The sequence below is a fragment of the Monodelphis domestica genome, chromosome 2 (assembly GCF_027887165.1).
Source record: "Monodelphis domestica isolate mMonDom1 chromosome 2, mMonDom1.pri, whole genome shotgun sequence".
NCBI classification, from domain to species: Eukaryota; Metazoa; Chordata; class Mammalia; order Didelphimorphia; family Didelphidae; genus Monodelphis; species Monodelphis domestica.
This window is the reverse complement of record NC_077228.1, coordinates 201,308,017-201,325,826: the sequence shown is the minus strand read 5'-3', so window position 1 is coordinate 201,325,826 and position 17,810 is coordinate 201,308,017. Positions and strand designations below refer to the sequence as shown.

The 17,810-nt window shown below is 39.4% G+C and overlaps 1 long non-coding RNA gene across 2 annotated transcripts; it reads right to left on the bottom strand.

Annotated features, from left to right (window-relative positions):
• Window positions 1–588: 588 nt before the first annotated feature.
• LOC103097905 (uncharacterized) lies at window positions 589–6,713 on the bottom strand. 2 transcript variants are annotated; one of them, XR_008916382.1, is made up of 3 exons: window positions 5,551–6,024; window positions 2,555–2,739; window positions 589–817 (listed from the first exon to the last, which is right to left on the bottom strand). It is a non-coding gene; the product is annotated as an uncharacterized LOC103097905 (long non-coding RNA). The 2 variants fall into 2 exon arrangements; XR_008916381.1 differs by lacking the exon at window positions 5,551–6,024 and adding an exon at window positions 6,151–6,713 and having other exon boundaries at window positions 590–817.
• Between the last annotated feature and the right edge of the window lie 11,097 nt (window positions 6,714–17,810).

Below are 17,810 nucleotides of genomic sequence, written 5' to 3'. Positions count from 1 at the left end.
GCACACTCTATAAGGATTGTCCAATTTCTTATTTATATCCCCTGCATCTATCACAGAACCTTGCTTCTGATAAGTTTGTTTAATTGGATTATTTATTTTTTAATTAAATTGTAATCAGGAAACCTGGGTTCTACAGATGGTTTTGCCACTAACTCAGTGCTAGATTATGGAGGACCTTGGATGCCAGGCAAAGGATGTTAGTTGGCAAATGGAAGTAAGTGAAAATTCTTGAGCCTATTAGCATCGTGACCAAAATCCAGAACCAACTAGTGCCAAATCTAGGGAGTGGCAGATCTTGGCTCAATATTTAAAGAGGAACTTTGCAACAATTAGAACTGTCCAGTAATGGGATATGTTACTTCATAAGGCAGTTGAGCTTCCCATCACTGGCAGTGTTTAAGTATATGGTGAATAAACTTCTGTCAGAGATGCTATAGAGAAGATATTTACATCAGGTTAAAGGCTCCAACCAGATGCAATGAGTCTGGGCCAGCGAAGTGGCTCAATGAATAGATAGCCAGTCCTAGAGTTGGGAGGTTCTGGGTTTATATTTGGCCTGAGATACTTCCTAGCTGTGTGATCTTAGGCAAGTCACTTAACCCCCTTTGTCTAGCCCTTACTATTCTTCTGCCTTGGAACCAAAACATAATATTGATTCTAAGATGAAAGGTAAGGATGTTTTGTTTTGTTTTTTTTAATGCAATAAATCTAAGTTGAAGAGCATGCAAAGTTCTTAACAGTAAAATGGGACTTTTCGTCAGGGAAAGCTTCTTGGAGGCAGATTGTTTTGAGTTATTTGTGCAAGGAGGCCAATGACCTAGAGGAGAGGAGGTAGAAAACAGAAAACACATTTTATTCTCCAGGATCTCCATTGTTTTACAGATCAAAGGGAAGCTTCTTGGCCTGGCAGGAGTAGTAGGAGACCTTAGAGTAGTTCCCAAATAAACTCAAAGGTAACAGATCTCTCCTGTCTCTTGGAATATTGCCACTGATTGTGCCTTCAGATTGTGAGGGGACAACTGGGACTCAGTGGTTAAGAGTACTGAACCTGGAGTTAAAAAGATGGCGTTCAACTCCATCCTCAGACACTTCCTAGATGTGTGACCCTGGGCAAGTCACTTAACTTCCCATTGCTTGACAAAAATAATACATTGGAGAAAGAAGTGGCAAACTACTCCTATATCCCAAGAAAACTCCATAAATAACTATAGTCTTTGGAGTTATGGAAGAATTAGACCCAACTGAATGAAAAAATTTAGATTGTGAGGAAGAGCTCTTAAGGGGAGAGAGATTCAGTTTAGAACATCAGCCCCTGCCTAGGAGTAGTACCCTGTAGACAGATGGGTCTGAAGCTTCTAACAAGAACTTATGGTTCCTCTAGGGAAACTGAAACTCCAAGAGATTAAGCCAAATTCCTAAGGTCACAAAAATAGTAACTGTTAGTATTCAAACACAGGTCCTTTGACTATAGATTTCCTCTAGTCTCATAGGTTAGCAGTTAACTCAAGTGATGAAATAGATTCAGTTCTGAATTAGAGACTGCTACAGGCATAAATGAACTTTTAAATACACTCTACCCATTTGGTTTCCTCTGTAGCTTTTCAAAATTTTACTTTAAAATTTGGTTAGTTTGCACCATCTAAAAAATTAGACAAGAATCAGATCAAATAAATTTCACAGCTATGCTAGGAGAGAATTTTTAACCAAATAAGGAAAAGAGTTCATCACAAAAGATAAATTCATTTATTTCAACCACATTGAAATTGAAAAGCATTTGCAGCAATAAAATCAGTGCAGCTAGGATAAGGAGAAGCAGTTTATTGAGGAGGATAATTATATTGGAAATCTTTGAAAAGGATCTGATACCCCAAATATATAAGGAACTAAACCAAATACTGCATTAGAAGCAAGAGCCTTCAGTGGAAAAGTGGTCAGACAATTTGAACAGTTCTCAAAAAAGAAATTGCAAACCACTAGCAATCATAAGAAAGACTGGTCCAAATCACTAATAATAAGAAATGTACAGGAGAGCTCAGAGCTTTCATCTTATACCCAGCAGATAGACAAAGAAAACAAAACATGGGTATGGTCAAGTGTCAGACTGAAGAGAATCAGACACTTTAATACAAGGTTGATGGAGCTATTTAAGTTAGTCTTTATGGGAAACAATTTAAAATTATGCTAAGAAAGTTATTAAAATGTCCCATCTGTTTAATGCAGAGAGTCATATTTTCCAGGAAGGTAAGAGATAGAAATAAAGGCCTCATATATGCCAAAATATTCATAACAGCACTTTTTGTGGTAGCAAAGAACTAGAACCTAAGGAGATACCCATAGACTAGAGAATGGCTAAACAAATTGTGGTATATTGATGTAATGAAATACTAATAGATCATCAAAAATTGGGTCTATGAAGGATTCATTGACAGTTGAAAAATATTTAAACTGATGCAAAGTGAAGTAAGATATAGGAAGATAATGTACATAGTGACCACAACAATGAAAATGTAAAGAACCAAAAATTATATATGATTATAATTAGCAAACTCTTTACCTTCATCGGAGAAGTAGGTCTATAAGTGTGGAACATTGCATATACTGTCAGACTTGGTTGCATTGTAGGTTAATTTTGCTGAACTGTTCTTTTTCTCTTTTTTCTTTATTTTTGGGAAAAGATGATTCAGGTCAGTCTGGAGTTCAGGTTTGAGGTTGAAATGAAATGAGAAACTCTTAGATCATCTGAGAGTTAACAAAAGGATGCATGTTTAGTCATAGCAGGAAAAGGATCTTCAGCAAGGATATAGTTTTGGTTCAAGTAGTTGCAGCCTTCCTCATCTCCATACAAAAAAAGCTGATCATTAGAGTACAGTTAGCATGCTATGATGACTCAGATGGCAGTGAGACATCCACCACACCTGAGGGCATTATTCTCTTTTATGATTTTAGGATACAGATTCTAAAGCCTTCACCTTGGCATGATTACAATACCTTTGAAGAAGAGCTAACCAAAGCTTTCTGACCAGAACCCTAAGTAGCTTATGTGACAGGGCTCTAGGAAATATGGCATCTACTGTACAAGGGGATGGCTCTCTGGGCAAGGAATATAAGGTGGCAGAAAAATAGACATTATCCTTTTTTTTTTTAGGGGGGGGAAAGTGCAGGTTGAGTGAAGTTGAGGAAGTACTTCTCAGCCCTAGGGGACAAAAGTAAGACTCTCATATGCTTGCCTTGATCTTTTGTGTTGTTGAGCCATGTCAGATTCTTCATGACCATAGCACACCAGGCCCTTCTCTCCTCCTATCTCCTGAAGTCTATACAAGCTCGTGTTTGTGGCTTCCATTGCACTAGCTATCCATCTCATCCTTTGCCATCTATTCTTTCCCAACATCAGGATCTTTTCCAATGAGTACTGTCTTCTCATTATGTGACCAAAGTATTTAAGCTTTAGCTTAAAGTATTTGAGGTATTTGACCTCCTAAAGAGCTGGCATTAATACTATAAAAAAGTAGTCTAAGGGGCATTAGAAACTAGGTTGGGGTGGGAATAAGAAATGCCCATGAAACCCATGTTATTATACCTCTTAAGAATTCTTATATTCAAGGCTCTTCCCACCTACCTCTATCCCTTCATGAAGCCAACCTGTAATTCCTTATCAAATTACCACATGTAGAAGATTCTTTTATCTGAATATTCATCATTGAATTCCTATAGTCACCAGACTGATGGCTTATTTTCTGGGCAGCAACAACAACATTTTTATTGATGTCTTTTGTTTTTACATACTACTCATTTGAACACAACTATTCTCCATTGGGGTAAAGAGGGAAAATTTTAATCCAGTAGAGAAATACTGATGATAGATACAATATTCTGTCCCCACCCCTTTGCTTAGAGGGAGAAGGTACTTCATTGGGATCTTAATTGGTTTTTCTCCTACTCACATGTTCAATATTTGTTTATTGATCTTGTGCTTTACATTGTAGTCATTAGCTGTGAATATCATTCTCTTGGTTCTGCCTTTTTCAGTCTGCCTCAGTTCATGCAAGTCTGACCATCTTTCTCTGAATTCTTCATAGCTGTCATTTCTTATTATCCAACAATATTTTGTTATACCATAGGTTTTTTCAGCCATATCCCAATCCATGAGTACTTGCCTTATTTCAAGGTTTTTGATATCACAACGAATATTTTTGTGAATATGGGACAAAGGGTATGAGTAATTCTAAATGGAGATCCAAGCATGATTAGGCTACTTCCTAGCTCCATCAACAAAACTGTTCCTACTTTTGCTATCTTAACCAATCAGACCTCAGTGTTCATTGTAGGGAACTCCCCTTAAGGAGATACTAGTGCAGATCAGCAAATGCTCAACTTAGTAGTCTTTTTTTCCCCCCCTTTTAACCCTTACTTTCTGATCTAGTAACAATTCTAAGATAGAAGAGCAAAGGCTAGGCAATCCTGGTTAAGTGACTGGCACATGGTCACATGCAATAAGGAAGTGTCTGAGGGCAGATTCGAACCCAAATCCTCTCAACTGTAGGCCTGGTACTCTTATTCACTGTGCCCCCTTACTGTCTTTTGCCTTTTTTGGTATCCCTAGGACTTAGCACAGTGCCTGGTACATAGTAGGTGTTTAATAAATGCTTATTGAGTAACAACTGATAAAATCCATCCTTAAACTAACCAGTTTTCTGATTCATATTCCACTGAACACAGGCAAAGAAGGAGAATTCTAGCCAAACTCTAACCCCAGGAATGTATTGGAAGGTGATAAGGGAAGGGGAGCCCTTTGACCAAAGATTTTTTTTTTCCCTTCTACCATTCTCCCCTCTTGCTTAGGCTGACTGAAGACTTTGAGAGCTTCAAAGGAGCCTAAGGATTTTAGATTTCTAATGGGAGTGTCTTCACTGGGAACCAGTCATTCACAGCAGCCTGCTGGAATCTGCCAAATGCTCAAATAACCAAGATTCTAAACTGGCCTTATTTAAAGATGAGGGACAGGGTAACTGCCTAAGAATGACTAAGTTTCTTCAGCCAATTCCAACACTTCACTCAATGTCATTCTATTTAATGCATCTGCATTTCACACTGAATCTAATGTCTGGTTGATAATTGTATTTCAAGTATCTGGGCAACTTGCTTTACTCAGTCCTGTATTTTGATCATTCAGGATTTAGCCCTCAATAGAACCATGTTTTTGGTATTGACTAGGAAAGGTGGGTCCCCAGTTTTAACTGGTTCTCCTTTATGTGACCTTTTCAGATACCCACAGCTCATAGATAAGGACTTGCTGTATTATATTTATCTCTGTATATATATGCTGGAGTTAGTCTACCTCATCCTCCAGCAGAATGAAAGCTCCCTGGGATCTTGGACTGCCCTTTCCCCCCATTTGTCCCCTTTTCCCTTTCCCTAGCACGATATGGGTGCTTAAAGATTGGCTTTTGTTTTAAAGAGGAGGCAGCTGGGGAAAGGGTTGGGGAGGAGGCCCAGAGTTGAACACAGTCGGGGTTGAAACCCAGGCCCTCCAGATTCAGTATCCACATACACCTTGTGGATCGCTTCCTCTTGCCGCCGGGGAAGGGTAGTCGGGAGGAAGGCCAGATGGACGCTTCTGGATGGCCAGGGACGGAAGAAAGTTATGGATTTGGCTCTTAAGAGATCTAGTCCAAAAGAGGAAACTCAGGGTCAGAAACGTAAAGGCCACCGTGGGAAATAGGTGGGGGGTGAGGATGCCAGTGCTCGCAATTGAGCAAATTGCCCTGGGGACAAGGACCACCAGCTGGCCTCGGGGAAGGTCACGCAGCTCTGGCTGCCGAGGCACTAGGCACATACAGAGTTCGTGTCCTGGGGAGGGGGAGGGAGTATGTGTGCTTGAAAGAGAGCACAGGCATGGGCTCCCCACCCCCCACCTTCGATCCCAGAGACTAGAGAAATCGGAGGGAGAATGTGTCCCCAACGCCCGTGTTGTGCCTGCTCCACTCTGGACTCGGGGTCCGAGCAAACACGGAAGTTGGGTCTGGATGGCTGTGTGTGTACACGTGTGCCTATGCACGTGCATTGGCATGAATGCCCTCGCCCCACGCTATGCCCGGGCTCCAGCTCCGCCTCCTGATCCGAGAAACAAATAAGGAAGTTGGGCGGGGATACCTGCGTGGGGGAGGGGGGAGTATTGGCAAGGCCAGGGGGTCCCACCCCCACTTTCTCCCCATGGGGTTAGAGGAAGCCGGGGGAGATCGTGGCGCCCCTCAACTCCCGGCTCGGAGTCCAAACCTCCGGGGAAGCTGGGTGGGGCTGCGTGTGTCTCGTGCACAGGGGAAGTCGAAGGCGCCATGGAAACTGTTGTTGGGCAAGGAGGGGCTCCTGCGTGTGTGCCGTGTTCAGAAACCGTTGGACACTTTTTCACTTCTCTCCTCCCACTTGAGTCTAAATATTTATCGGATTTTGTCGCTGGGCTGCTAGGCTTTCCCGTCAGATGTGCCCCCCGGGGCTGCCACTACGGCCCTCCCTCTTCTGTCTCTCCCCCTAGCTCGCTGGTTGGGGGAGGAGGAGGCTGTGATGGACTAATGGGTCCGAGACACCGGCTGTCAGTTACTAATTAGACCGGCTTTGGCGGGGTGGGGAATTTGTAGTGCTCGCGTCCCACTGCCTTCCACGCAGTGTAGAACTGGAAAAGAGACTAGAACGCAGCCCTCCTCATTTTTACAGATGACGAGCCGGCCACCCGGAGAGCTTGTGACTTCACCGAGGTTACACCGGTAGTACATGCTGCCTAGATAATTTTCCCATTTCACAGAGGATAGTCTAATGTGGGTCCAGGGACCAGGGAACAGTGCCTGGTTCAGCTGTCTGTGTAACTGAAGCTCACACCACTAGCTAATGGACCAGTCTAGTCAAGTTATATAAAGTAATAGACCTCTAATTAAGATGAGGGAGAACTTTTTCCGTTCTACTGGGCATACGGAAATGCCGGTTTTACTTGGTGTTTGCCAAATTCTGCATAAAAAGTACTGGAAGAAAAATTAGTGAGAAAATATTTGTTAACAGCTTCTTGGTGGTTCATTTTGAGGAAGTATGACTGGTAGGGAGAACTTGACTTGGTCCCATTTAATAAATGGGGACATGAAGTTACAGCAAGGTTTGCCACCAGCAAAGTAGGCATGGAACCAAAGTTCCTGTACTCATGATTAGACAACTATCAAGTTTTTGGTGATCCTTCAAGCTCTGGCCCTCTATTTAAAAAAAAAAAAAAGCAGCACACCTCTCAGTTCAGTTATTGAGGGAGAGATGTCTATTATCCCTTTTAAAGGACAAACCCAAGGGTGAAAAATTATTGGAATGGGGATTTGTCATCAAGATATTAATTGGTTATTCTTCATTACTTCATTATTCTTCATTCATTTGTTATTGTTCAACCCTGCTTGACTCTTTACCCTTGAGCTTGGCTCTCAAAATGACCCCCTCTGGGGGGTTTTGGTTTTTTTGTCATTTCCTTTTCAAGCTCATTTTACAGATGAGGAAATTGAGTGGCACACGGTCAAATGACTTGCCTAGAGGCACACAGCTAAGAAATATCCAAGGTCAGATTTGAATTGACTCCAGGAATGCTCTAGGTACTTAGCCACCCAGTGACCCTCATATTTAACCCTAAGTCTTCCTTTACTGTCTTTCACAAATTCATTTTCATATCAGCCTGAGCAAGTGTGAAAATCTAGATCATAGTGTTTGAACTGGAACCTCCTCTAGTCTTGAAAGCCATGTCCCTTCTACTGGTGGCTCATCCTAAAACTTCCTTTAGAGCCTGGGGCCTCCCCCCTAGAATAGTCTTTTGTTCTCCCAGCAGTCTGGACCTTCAAACTAGTTGTTTGTAATTGTCTCAAATTCAGTGTGTCCAACCCAGAACTCTGTATCTTCCTCTCCCTCCCCTCCCCCCGAACCCTACCTCTCTTATGAATTTCTGTACTGCTACTGCCAAGGCTGCCACCATTCTTTCCAGTTTGCCTAAGGTGACAACCTCAGAGGCATCCTTGGCTTCTTACTCTCACTCTGCATTTACAATCAGTTGCCATTTGAGTCATTTGATGGTCCATTTGGGGTCCAATTGATGGACCACATGGTTCTTCAACAGTGATACTTCATCTCCTTTCATTCCTTTGCCCTGGGTGGTACACCCATCCCCAGCCCACATCTAGAATGTACCCCCTCTTCAGCCTCTTAAAATTCATCACTTGCTTCAAGCCTTATCTCAAAAGCCATCTTCTTTAGGCCTTTCTCAGTCTAAGCCTTCCCCATCTATTACTGCCTTCCCTTCTAAGGTGATAACTTCTTTGTAGTTATATAAATATTTGTGTATGTGTTATCTCTTACATTACAATGAAAGCTCTTTAAGGGCAGATGCTGTTGCTTTTCCTTTGTATCTCCAGTGTCTGTCTGATACATATTGTTCAGTCCTGCCCAACTCTTCATCACCCTGTGGATCATAGCATATTAATACTGTCCATGTGGTTTTCTTGACAAAGATTCTGAAATAGTTTTCCATTTCCTCCTTCAGTAGATTAAAGCAAACAGAGGTTAAGTGACTTGCCCAAGATCACAAAGCTAATGTCTACATCCAGATTTGAACTTGGGTCTCCCTGACTCCAGGCCCAGCACTCTATTCAGTGAGCTATCTAACTACATACTAGCATATAATATGGTCTTAATAAATGCTTGTTGGTTGATTGAATTTTAGCCTTGAGGGTTGCCTTGTAACCCCAAATTCAAAGATCCAATCTTCTAGAGAAATTAGGGAAATTCCTGAGTCACATATCTCTTAGAAGGGAAGAAGAGAAGGGCAGCTGGGTAGCTCAGTGGATTGAGAACCAGGCCTGGAGATGGGAGGTCCTGGACTTCCTAGTGACCCTGGGCAAGTCACTTTACCCCATTGCCTAGCCCTTACTGCTCTTCTGCCTTAGAACCAATACATAGTAGTGACTCTAAGACTGAAGGTAAGGGTTTAAAAAAAAAAAGGGAGGGAAGATTACCTCAGTGGCTTGGTATGAAGAATGATTCTAAAACCATAATGAAATGAGATTAGAGTCTTTCCACAGCTACTACCTCCCTGATGATATTGTTGTTCATTCTAACACTTGTAACCCTATTTGGAGTTTTCTTGGCAAAGATACTGCAGGGTTTGCCATTCCCTTCTCTGGCTCATTTGACAGATGAGGAAACTGAGACCAACAGAGTGAAGTGACTTGCCTCAAGGTCACATTGCTAGTAAGTGGCTGAAGTTTGATTTGAACTTGGGGGGAAAAGTCTGACTCCAGGCCCAGAACTGTATCCATTGTAACACCATAGCCACCCATTTTCTGCTATTATAGTGAGTTATTTAAACAGTGTAGTTCACATAGGAAAGGTTCAGTAGCTTATCAGATAGCCTTGAAGATTCTTTGCATTCCAGAGAGAATCTGTGAGGGCATGTATAGAACCCTCTGGGAGACAAGGATTTTACCAGAATGTCCTTATCTTGATAACTACTCAATTTCAATTCCCTTCCAAGGGGAGTTTAAGAGTAATTGTAAAGTGCTTTGGGAATTTTCTGTATCTGTCTATGGGCTCCTCTCAGTCTTCTACATTTTCCATTTGGTGAAATTAAGACTGTCCTCTATACAATATGCATTTGTTCATTGTAAGGGCTTGTGTAGGCCCTGGGGACCCATCTTTCCCTTCCAAAATTTTACTCTTTTCATCTTCCTTGTTTTTGATTATTTCACCATTCTTCCAGTCATCACTCTCTCTCATCTCACATACCCTTTCTGTTGTCAGATCTTGTCATTTTCTACCATCACTACATCTTTTATGTGTGTGTCCTTTTCCCTGCTCTGATTCCAGAACTTCATCTCTTCTTACCTGGACTATTGTAGTAGCCTTCAAATTGGTCTCCCTCACCAAGTCTCTCCCCTAATCTATCCCGTACTTAGCTGCTTGGTTGATTTTCCTGAAGCATCAAACTGTCCATGCTGCCCCCTTACTCAAATTCCAGTGGCCATTACCTCTGTTTGGCATCTACAGCTCTTCAGAGCCAAGACCCTTGTTGCTTTTCCAGTTTTCTGGATGACGCTTCACCTGCATTCTCTATAATCCAACCACACTGGCCAAGGAACTTGCTGTTCCTTGTATAGGTCATTCCATCTCCAGATTCTGTACTTTGGTACTGTCTTCCCCTTCGCACCCTGCTCTCTTCCTTCACTCTAGCCTCTTAATCCTCTAGCTTCATTAAAAATTCATTTTATGTCCCACCTTCTGTAGAAGGCCTTCATCCCCTTAGTTGCTAGGATCTTCTCCTCTGACATTACCTTACATCTGTATATATCTTATATTTCCTGTATAGTTCTTATATGTATTTAATTACTTACATGTTGCCTTTCCAATTAGAATGAGAACTTCTTGAGTGTAGGGAATACTTTTGCCTCTCTTTGTATCTCCAGAACTTAGCACTTAATAGATGCCTTCTTACTGACTGGCCTTACTACCAGCATTTGTGAAAGACACAATTTATATGGGCATATGTTGTATTTTGGTTTAATGAGCTAGAGGTATTCATTCATCTTTTGAATTGGCTTTCAAGATCAGGCTTGGTCTATATCGAGGAGAAGGAAATATCTGAGTCAGAGATTACACTTGGACTTGTATGAACTATATCAGAATTGTTTGGGGGAAGCATATCATAAATAGTAGTATTTTCAGAATCTGTGATTAAATTGGTGTGCAGATGCAGATCACTCTGTGCTTCAGTAAATTGTCTACATGAATTTCTGTGGTTGAAAAAAGAATTCATCTCTGATTGGCCAAGCTTCTGGTGATTAGCACTAAGCTAGACTCAGAGCACTCAACTAGGCATAGATGTCATTGGACAGAATCTATATTCTGGCAAATCCTTTAAGAAGTCACAGTCACCTTCAAAAGTATGTAATATTGGAGGATACTTTATAAATATAAATTGTATTCTTTAGCCATCAGTTTCACTTTTGCCTCCCATAGTGCTATGCACATGGAAAGTCATAGAATCAAAGAATTTAGAGCTAAAGGATTCTACAGCTGATGAAACTAAAACCGTAAGACATTAAAGTCATTTGTCTAATTATCACAGTTAATAAGTGGCAAGAGACAGGATTTGGACTCAGGTCTTCTGACTCTAAATCTAGTGTTCTTTCTGTTCCAGTTATATAATATTGCTCCCATAATTGCTGAATAAATGATGTGTTGAACACTATGGTAATTCTATTACCTCTTTCCATCCTGTCTCCATCTGCCAATAAATCCCTAAGCCAAAAAGGAAATAACTTTAGAAATCTTTGATAATTTAATGAATCCAGAAATTTGTGTATGGACACTCCTTCCTCCAGTATAAATCACAAATCCTTTCATGCCTTCTCACCCATCATCCTTGTCTATGTCTTCCAATAAATTTTCAAAAGAGAATCTACTTGTTGCTCTAGAAGTCTTTGTCTGATCTTTTTTAGTCTTTCATGGTTAGCATTGAAGAACTTGGATTGTCCATATGTTATTCCCAAGTCTCCTTCCCACATCTTTTTAAAATTCATGTCCTTGATGGTTTTTTAACACCCCTTATTTCAAATAAGTCATTTTGGTTATGCTTTACAGCCTACTTACACCCGCCATGCAAGACCTTTGGGTGACCTGCAATTTCTTCTGAAATTATGTATATTGCAGGATTCCCTGCCACATAGCACCACTGAAAATATTGTTTTCAAAAAGATGTTTTCTTTTCATCTTCTTGAAAAGCTTGGGATCATTGAAAGCATCATATCATTTCCTACATGCCTCATGCCCTCTTCAGTTCTAGACCTGGCTCATTTTCTAATTGCAGTGTTCATCCAGGATCATGAGATTTAGAGTTGAAAAGAACCTCAGAGGTCATCTAGTCTGATCCATCCTCCTCATTTTGCAGAAGACACTGAGAAACATAGAAGTTGTCTCTTAGCCAGGGTTGCACATCTGGTGTCAGGCCTAGCATTCAAAACTAGTTCTTCCAACTGCAAATCCAGGGTACTTTCACCAACATATTATAAAGTAACTGAATGAACTACGAATCCAGCTATGCCACCCTATGGGCCATATTAGCTTGTTATCCATTTCAATTTTCTAGTATAGAAAGCCAGGCTTTTGAATGACTAGATCTCATTGAGGAAGCTCCATGAAATTCCAAGGCTTGTTATAACAAATACAACGATATTCTGGAACAAAAAAAAAATCAAGAAATCCAACAATAGGGCACCCTTTTCTTCAGGGTACATGCAAAACATTTCCTGGGACAGTAGTGATCAATTTAGCTATTAGGTTTGCCTGAGTTATCCCTGGCTTAATATTGATACTCAGGGGATTATTCAATAAAGTTATGGTCTTTGGCCCTGTTTAGTATTGACATGTACATAGGAGAGATCTTATTTTTAGGACAGTCTTTAAGGCTGAGTTTTTCTGGGTCAAATATTATTTTGTAATACTTGCAATGGAATTTTCACATAGTAAGATGTCCTATTTTCAATACCTAATATTCATTTGTATAACTAAAGATATGGAGTCATGCTATAGGAAGTATATCAAATCTTGCCTATTCACTTATGCTTCCATCAATAATATCCTCAATGTATTTTCTTACAACAATGATCAATATGGAAGTATGTTTTGCATGTTCATGCATGTATAATCCAGATTAAGTTGCTGACATCTCGGGGCAAGGAAGACAGTTTAGATCTTAAAATTTCAGAAAACTTATATTGAAAATTATTATATAGAATTGGGAAAATAAAATAATAAAAATAATATCCTCAATGTATGCATAGACCCTTCTTATAAAGATGAGAAGGATTACCTGATGGATTAATAATTGCTGATATCTATTCTCTCTCCCTCCCTCCCTTTCTTCCTTCCTTACTTTATACCCAAAAGACAAGTACAACTTATATACCATTTTATTTTTAACATTCCTGTTACTACTAAAGAATTTTTTTAAAGGAGAGGAAAAAAAATCAGCAAAACCAATCTATACATGGAAAATACCTGACATTACATGCAATGTTCCATAAAATGTTACCTACCTCTGCAGAGCAGAGATGTGTCTTCTCATATCTCTTTTTGGGGGACAAACTTGTCCTTTATAATTTTTACAACATTAATCCTTATTTGTTTTCTGGATCTTTCCATTTATAATGTTGTATTCATGATTACATTTTTTCCTGGCTCTGCCTACTTCACTTTTTGTTAGTCACATGAATCTTCTCATGCTTCTCTGTATTCATCATATTTGTCATTTCTTCTAGCCCTGTAATATTCCATTCCCTTCTATTTGTTAACCACTATTTGTTAAGTTATTGTCCAGTTGATAGGTATCTACTTTGCTTCCAGGTCTTTGCTACCTCAAGTATTGCTATAAATATTTTGGTATATATGGAACCTTTTCTTTTTATTAGTGACATGCTTGGGTTATATGCCTAGCTGTAGAGTCACTTGGTCAAAGGGTATGTATATTTTAACCATTTTATTTGCTTGCCAGGATGATTATACTAATTCATAGCTTCAATGGTATAACAATGTACCTGTCTTTCCATCTCTTCCAAAATTGGCTATTCCCATTTTTAGTTATCTTTGCCAATTTGCTGCAGATGAGGTGAAACTTTATGGTTGTTTTGATTTGCATTTCTTCTATTATTTGTGATTTGAAGTGTTCTTTCATAAAAAGTAATAATTTGGAATTCTTTTGAGAACCATTTGTCCACATCCTGTGACTACTTATGTATTGGGGAATAACTTTTGGTCTTAGATATTTCTGTTAAAGTTATCTTTATCCCTTGGATATAAAACCAAAGATATTTCATAGTCAACCATTTTCCATACTGTAGTTACATTACTTTGAGTAAAAGTTTTTCAGTTTCATGTAATCGCTTGTCCAGTCTGTTCCATTGATCTACATTTCTTTTTTTGATTGATTGATGTACTTACTTTTTTTGATTGATCTACCTTTTTTCACTAACACCAAATACTTTTGATAATTACTACTTTATAATATAACTTGCAAGTCAGCTATTCCTCCTTCATTCCTGCCTTTTTCATTATTTCCCTTGATAAAAATAATTCCCAGATCTTTTTTCCTAAATTTTGTTATTATTTTACATAGTTCTATAGTGTCCCTTTGATAATTTAATTGGCATAGCATTACATGTATAAATTATATTTAATAGCATTGTCATTTTTATTATAATGGCACAGCCTAGCCATGAACCCTGAATATTCCTGCAGCTATTTAAATTCTTTTTTATTTTTTTTTGGTAAAGGAGCATTATGTAATTGAATCTGTGCAATTTTTAAGTGTGCTTTGATAAAGTAACACCTTTTGACCTCATTTTAAGACAGCTGTTTTGCATCAGATCAACTTCCTTAAGAAATAGCAATGGGGGCAGCTGGGTAGCTCAGTGGATTGAGAACCAGGCCTAGAGACTGGAGGTCCTAGGTTCAAATCTGACCTCAGCCACTTCCTAGCTGTGTGACCCTGGGCAAGTCACTTGACCCCCATTGCCTAGCCCTTATCACTCTTCTGCCTTGGAGCCAATACACAGTATTGACTCCAAGATGGAAGGTAAGGGTTTTAAAAAAAAAGAAATAGCAATGAACAGCTTTTCCAAAATCATCAACTCATTTTTAAAAGGTTGATTTGGATCTACTGTAATTATATCTGGTGTCCCCCCCCCCCCACATCTTTATTCCTTTCTTCTAATTAAGTATTTATTTCAACTGTAACAAAGTAATGATCTAACTGTACAAAGTCAACTAATTCTGAAATGACTTTGTAAGTGCCAGTACTTTACTGTCATTTTTTTTAACCCTTACCCTGTCTTAAAACCACTAATAAGTAGGCAATTAGGATCAAGTGACTTGTCCAGGGTCATATAACTAAGACATGTCTGAGGCTGAACAGATTTGAACCCAGGTCCTTTGGACTCCTGACCAGGCACTCTTATCCACTGTGCTACCTAGTTGCCCTCCTCTCATTTCTTGTCACAGTGCCTGGCACATGATAGATGCTTCATAAATGTTTTTGAACTATTTATTGACTATTTCTGAACTAGTCAGTTTAATTGTAAGAACTTATAATGTGATATGGCCAAACACTCCATTAAATGATGCTTTTTGTTGCCTTTGGGTACAAAACAAAATCTGTCCTTTTATCTGTTTTTCAAGTGGATGACCTTCCATTTAGCTACAACTTTGTCTTTTGGTTTTATTCATAGTCAGAATGTCTGCATTTAAAAAATTAGCTGCCAGTTATTCATGATGATTAAAAATGTTTAAAATCTCCCCAACAGCTCAAACAATGTGGGAATCCTTTTCCCATCCAACTTCACATGGTTATATAAAAATTCTGCTTTTTTTCTAAAGTCATTTTCACTTTAAAATGGAAGGGGGAAAACCTACTAAGTGTTCTCTGGTTTTTGTTTATATCCTTTTACCCTTAGATACTTTTGCCTCCTTAAGACTAAAGTTGGGATATTTAAAATATCTAACTCCCAGGCTCAGACCCTTCCTAGCTATGTGACCCTGGGAAAGTCACTTAACCCCAATTGTCTTGCCTTTGCCATTCTTCTGTCTTAGAATTGACACTAAGACAGAAAATAAGAGTTTCAAAAACAAAACAGTAAAAAAATAAATCAAATATCTTATAATCTCCACCCTGGAGATTTCACCCCAAGAACCCAGGAGAATCTTCTGGGCATAAGCCTAGATGAAGAAGATTGTTTCTAGTACTTTGAAGTTGTGAGTTGATTAGTGCGTGTCATTGCAGCTGTTTCTCTCTGATAACTTCCAGAAAAGGTCTGATCGCCTTCCTTTCAGGTCAGCTTCTGGTTTATCAAGTGCAAATTAATTAGGTGGCACTATTTGGGCTTGTGTTTATCTGGTTGTATTTGCTTTTAGCTCAGCAAATATTTACCTAGCATTTATTCTACCCTGAGAAGAAGCATAAATAAGACATAGCCTCTGCCTCCAAGGAGGGCCCAGGCTTGTAGGGTGAGATAAGAGAGGGATACAGATATTTGTAATACAAACAGAACTCAGTAAGAGTCCTAGAAATATTAAAAAATACTACAAGAACTCAGAGGAAGGAGAGATCAGAGAAAGCACCATGAAGGATGTGGCATCAGAGGTGGACCTTTAAAGGTTGATAGAATTTCAACCCATCTGTAATGGGTGGCATTCCAGGCAATAAGGAATGAATAATCTGAGGAAAGTCACATAAGTAGGATAGTTCAGAAACTATTTGGAGACAGTTCCCAAGTTCAGTTTGCTTAGACCAGAGATCACTGGAAGACAAAATTGAGACTATGAAGTGAGCACCTTGGATGCAACAATCAGGAGGATGCTTTAAGGGGACACACTGGAATTGTTAACATTTTTTTGGATGTTTCAGATTGTTTCATCTACCTGTCCCATTAGTTTATAAAGTATTTTTTATTCTTAAATGCCAAAAGTAAAACAATTCACATTTTCATGGTAGTGTAAGAGAATAAGATGATTGTCTATGAATGCAAATATCTATATGTTTATTTGGCTTTTTTTCAAAATTGAATATTACTCTTAATAAATGCTTTTCCCAACACTTCAAAAGATCTCTTGTCTTATTGATATGGGTGTTCTCTCCACACTAAGGTGCTCCTAATGAGTTGTTGTGACTCCCCCTGAAAAAAAGATCATTACCTGACAACTTTGTGGTGATAATTATCTCAGAAATTAATGATCACAGCCTATCACAAGAACTGTTTGGATTGAGTAGGATCTACCAGAGCTTGTGTACCTCCAGGATAACCAGGGTCACCACTATGCCATGAAGAAACATGGGTGGGGAAGGGCAGCTAGGTAGCACAGTGGATAGAGTCAGGCCAGGAGACGGAATGTCCCAGGTTCACATTTGGCCTCAGACACTTCTTAGTTGTGACAAGTCACTTAACTCCAATTAATCTAATCCTTACCACTCTTCTGCCTTGGAATTGATACTTATTGATTCTAAGACATAAGGTAAGAGTTTGTTTTGAAAAATCAAAACATGAGAGGGAGGAACTTGGGGGATGCTTATAAAGGCATTTCTTTTTAATGCTGGGAAATCCAGTTATCTACAACACAGGTATTTTTTTTTTAATTGAAAGTTAAGACTTAAAACCTCTTATGACTATAGAGCTGCATGAGTAGGGGTGGGGAAGTTAGAATTCCAAAACCTTGTTTGAGACTAGTCTAGCCTGTATAGGAATGGGAGGTCCCTGGAATAGAACATTGAACAGACAAGTTAGGGCCAGATATGGAAGGCAATAGTTATTAAACTAAGGAGGATAGGCATTATTTGGTAAATAGTAGGCAGCTATTGAAGGTTTTTATGTAGAGTAAGTAACCTAATAGGAGGCTGGAGCCAGGGATCCTATGAGAAGACTATTGCAATAGTTTGGTTAAAAGTTATAATAAGGTTTGAACTAGAATGATGGCAGTGGTGTTGAGGGAGAGTTTTGAGGTAAAACCCTGGATCTGGATGGGTTGCCCTTGTCAAGAATGACAGATTCCAGTAGCTAGCTTGAAAATAACAGATGTATTCATTTGAATGAGGATGGCTGAAGGAAACAGAGCAGATGGAATGCTGCCTCCTAGAGGAGCTGTGTTCTGGGCTTTAGTCACCTATGTGACTACAATTGGGATGAGAGGGGGCCTGTGATTATATCCTATGCCTCAAAGTCAAAAGGGGATAAACTGTTTGGTTTAGAAGATAATCAGAT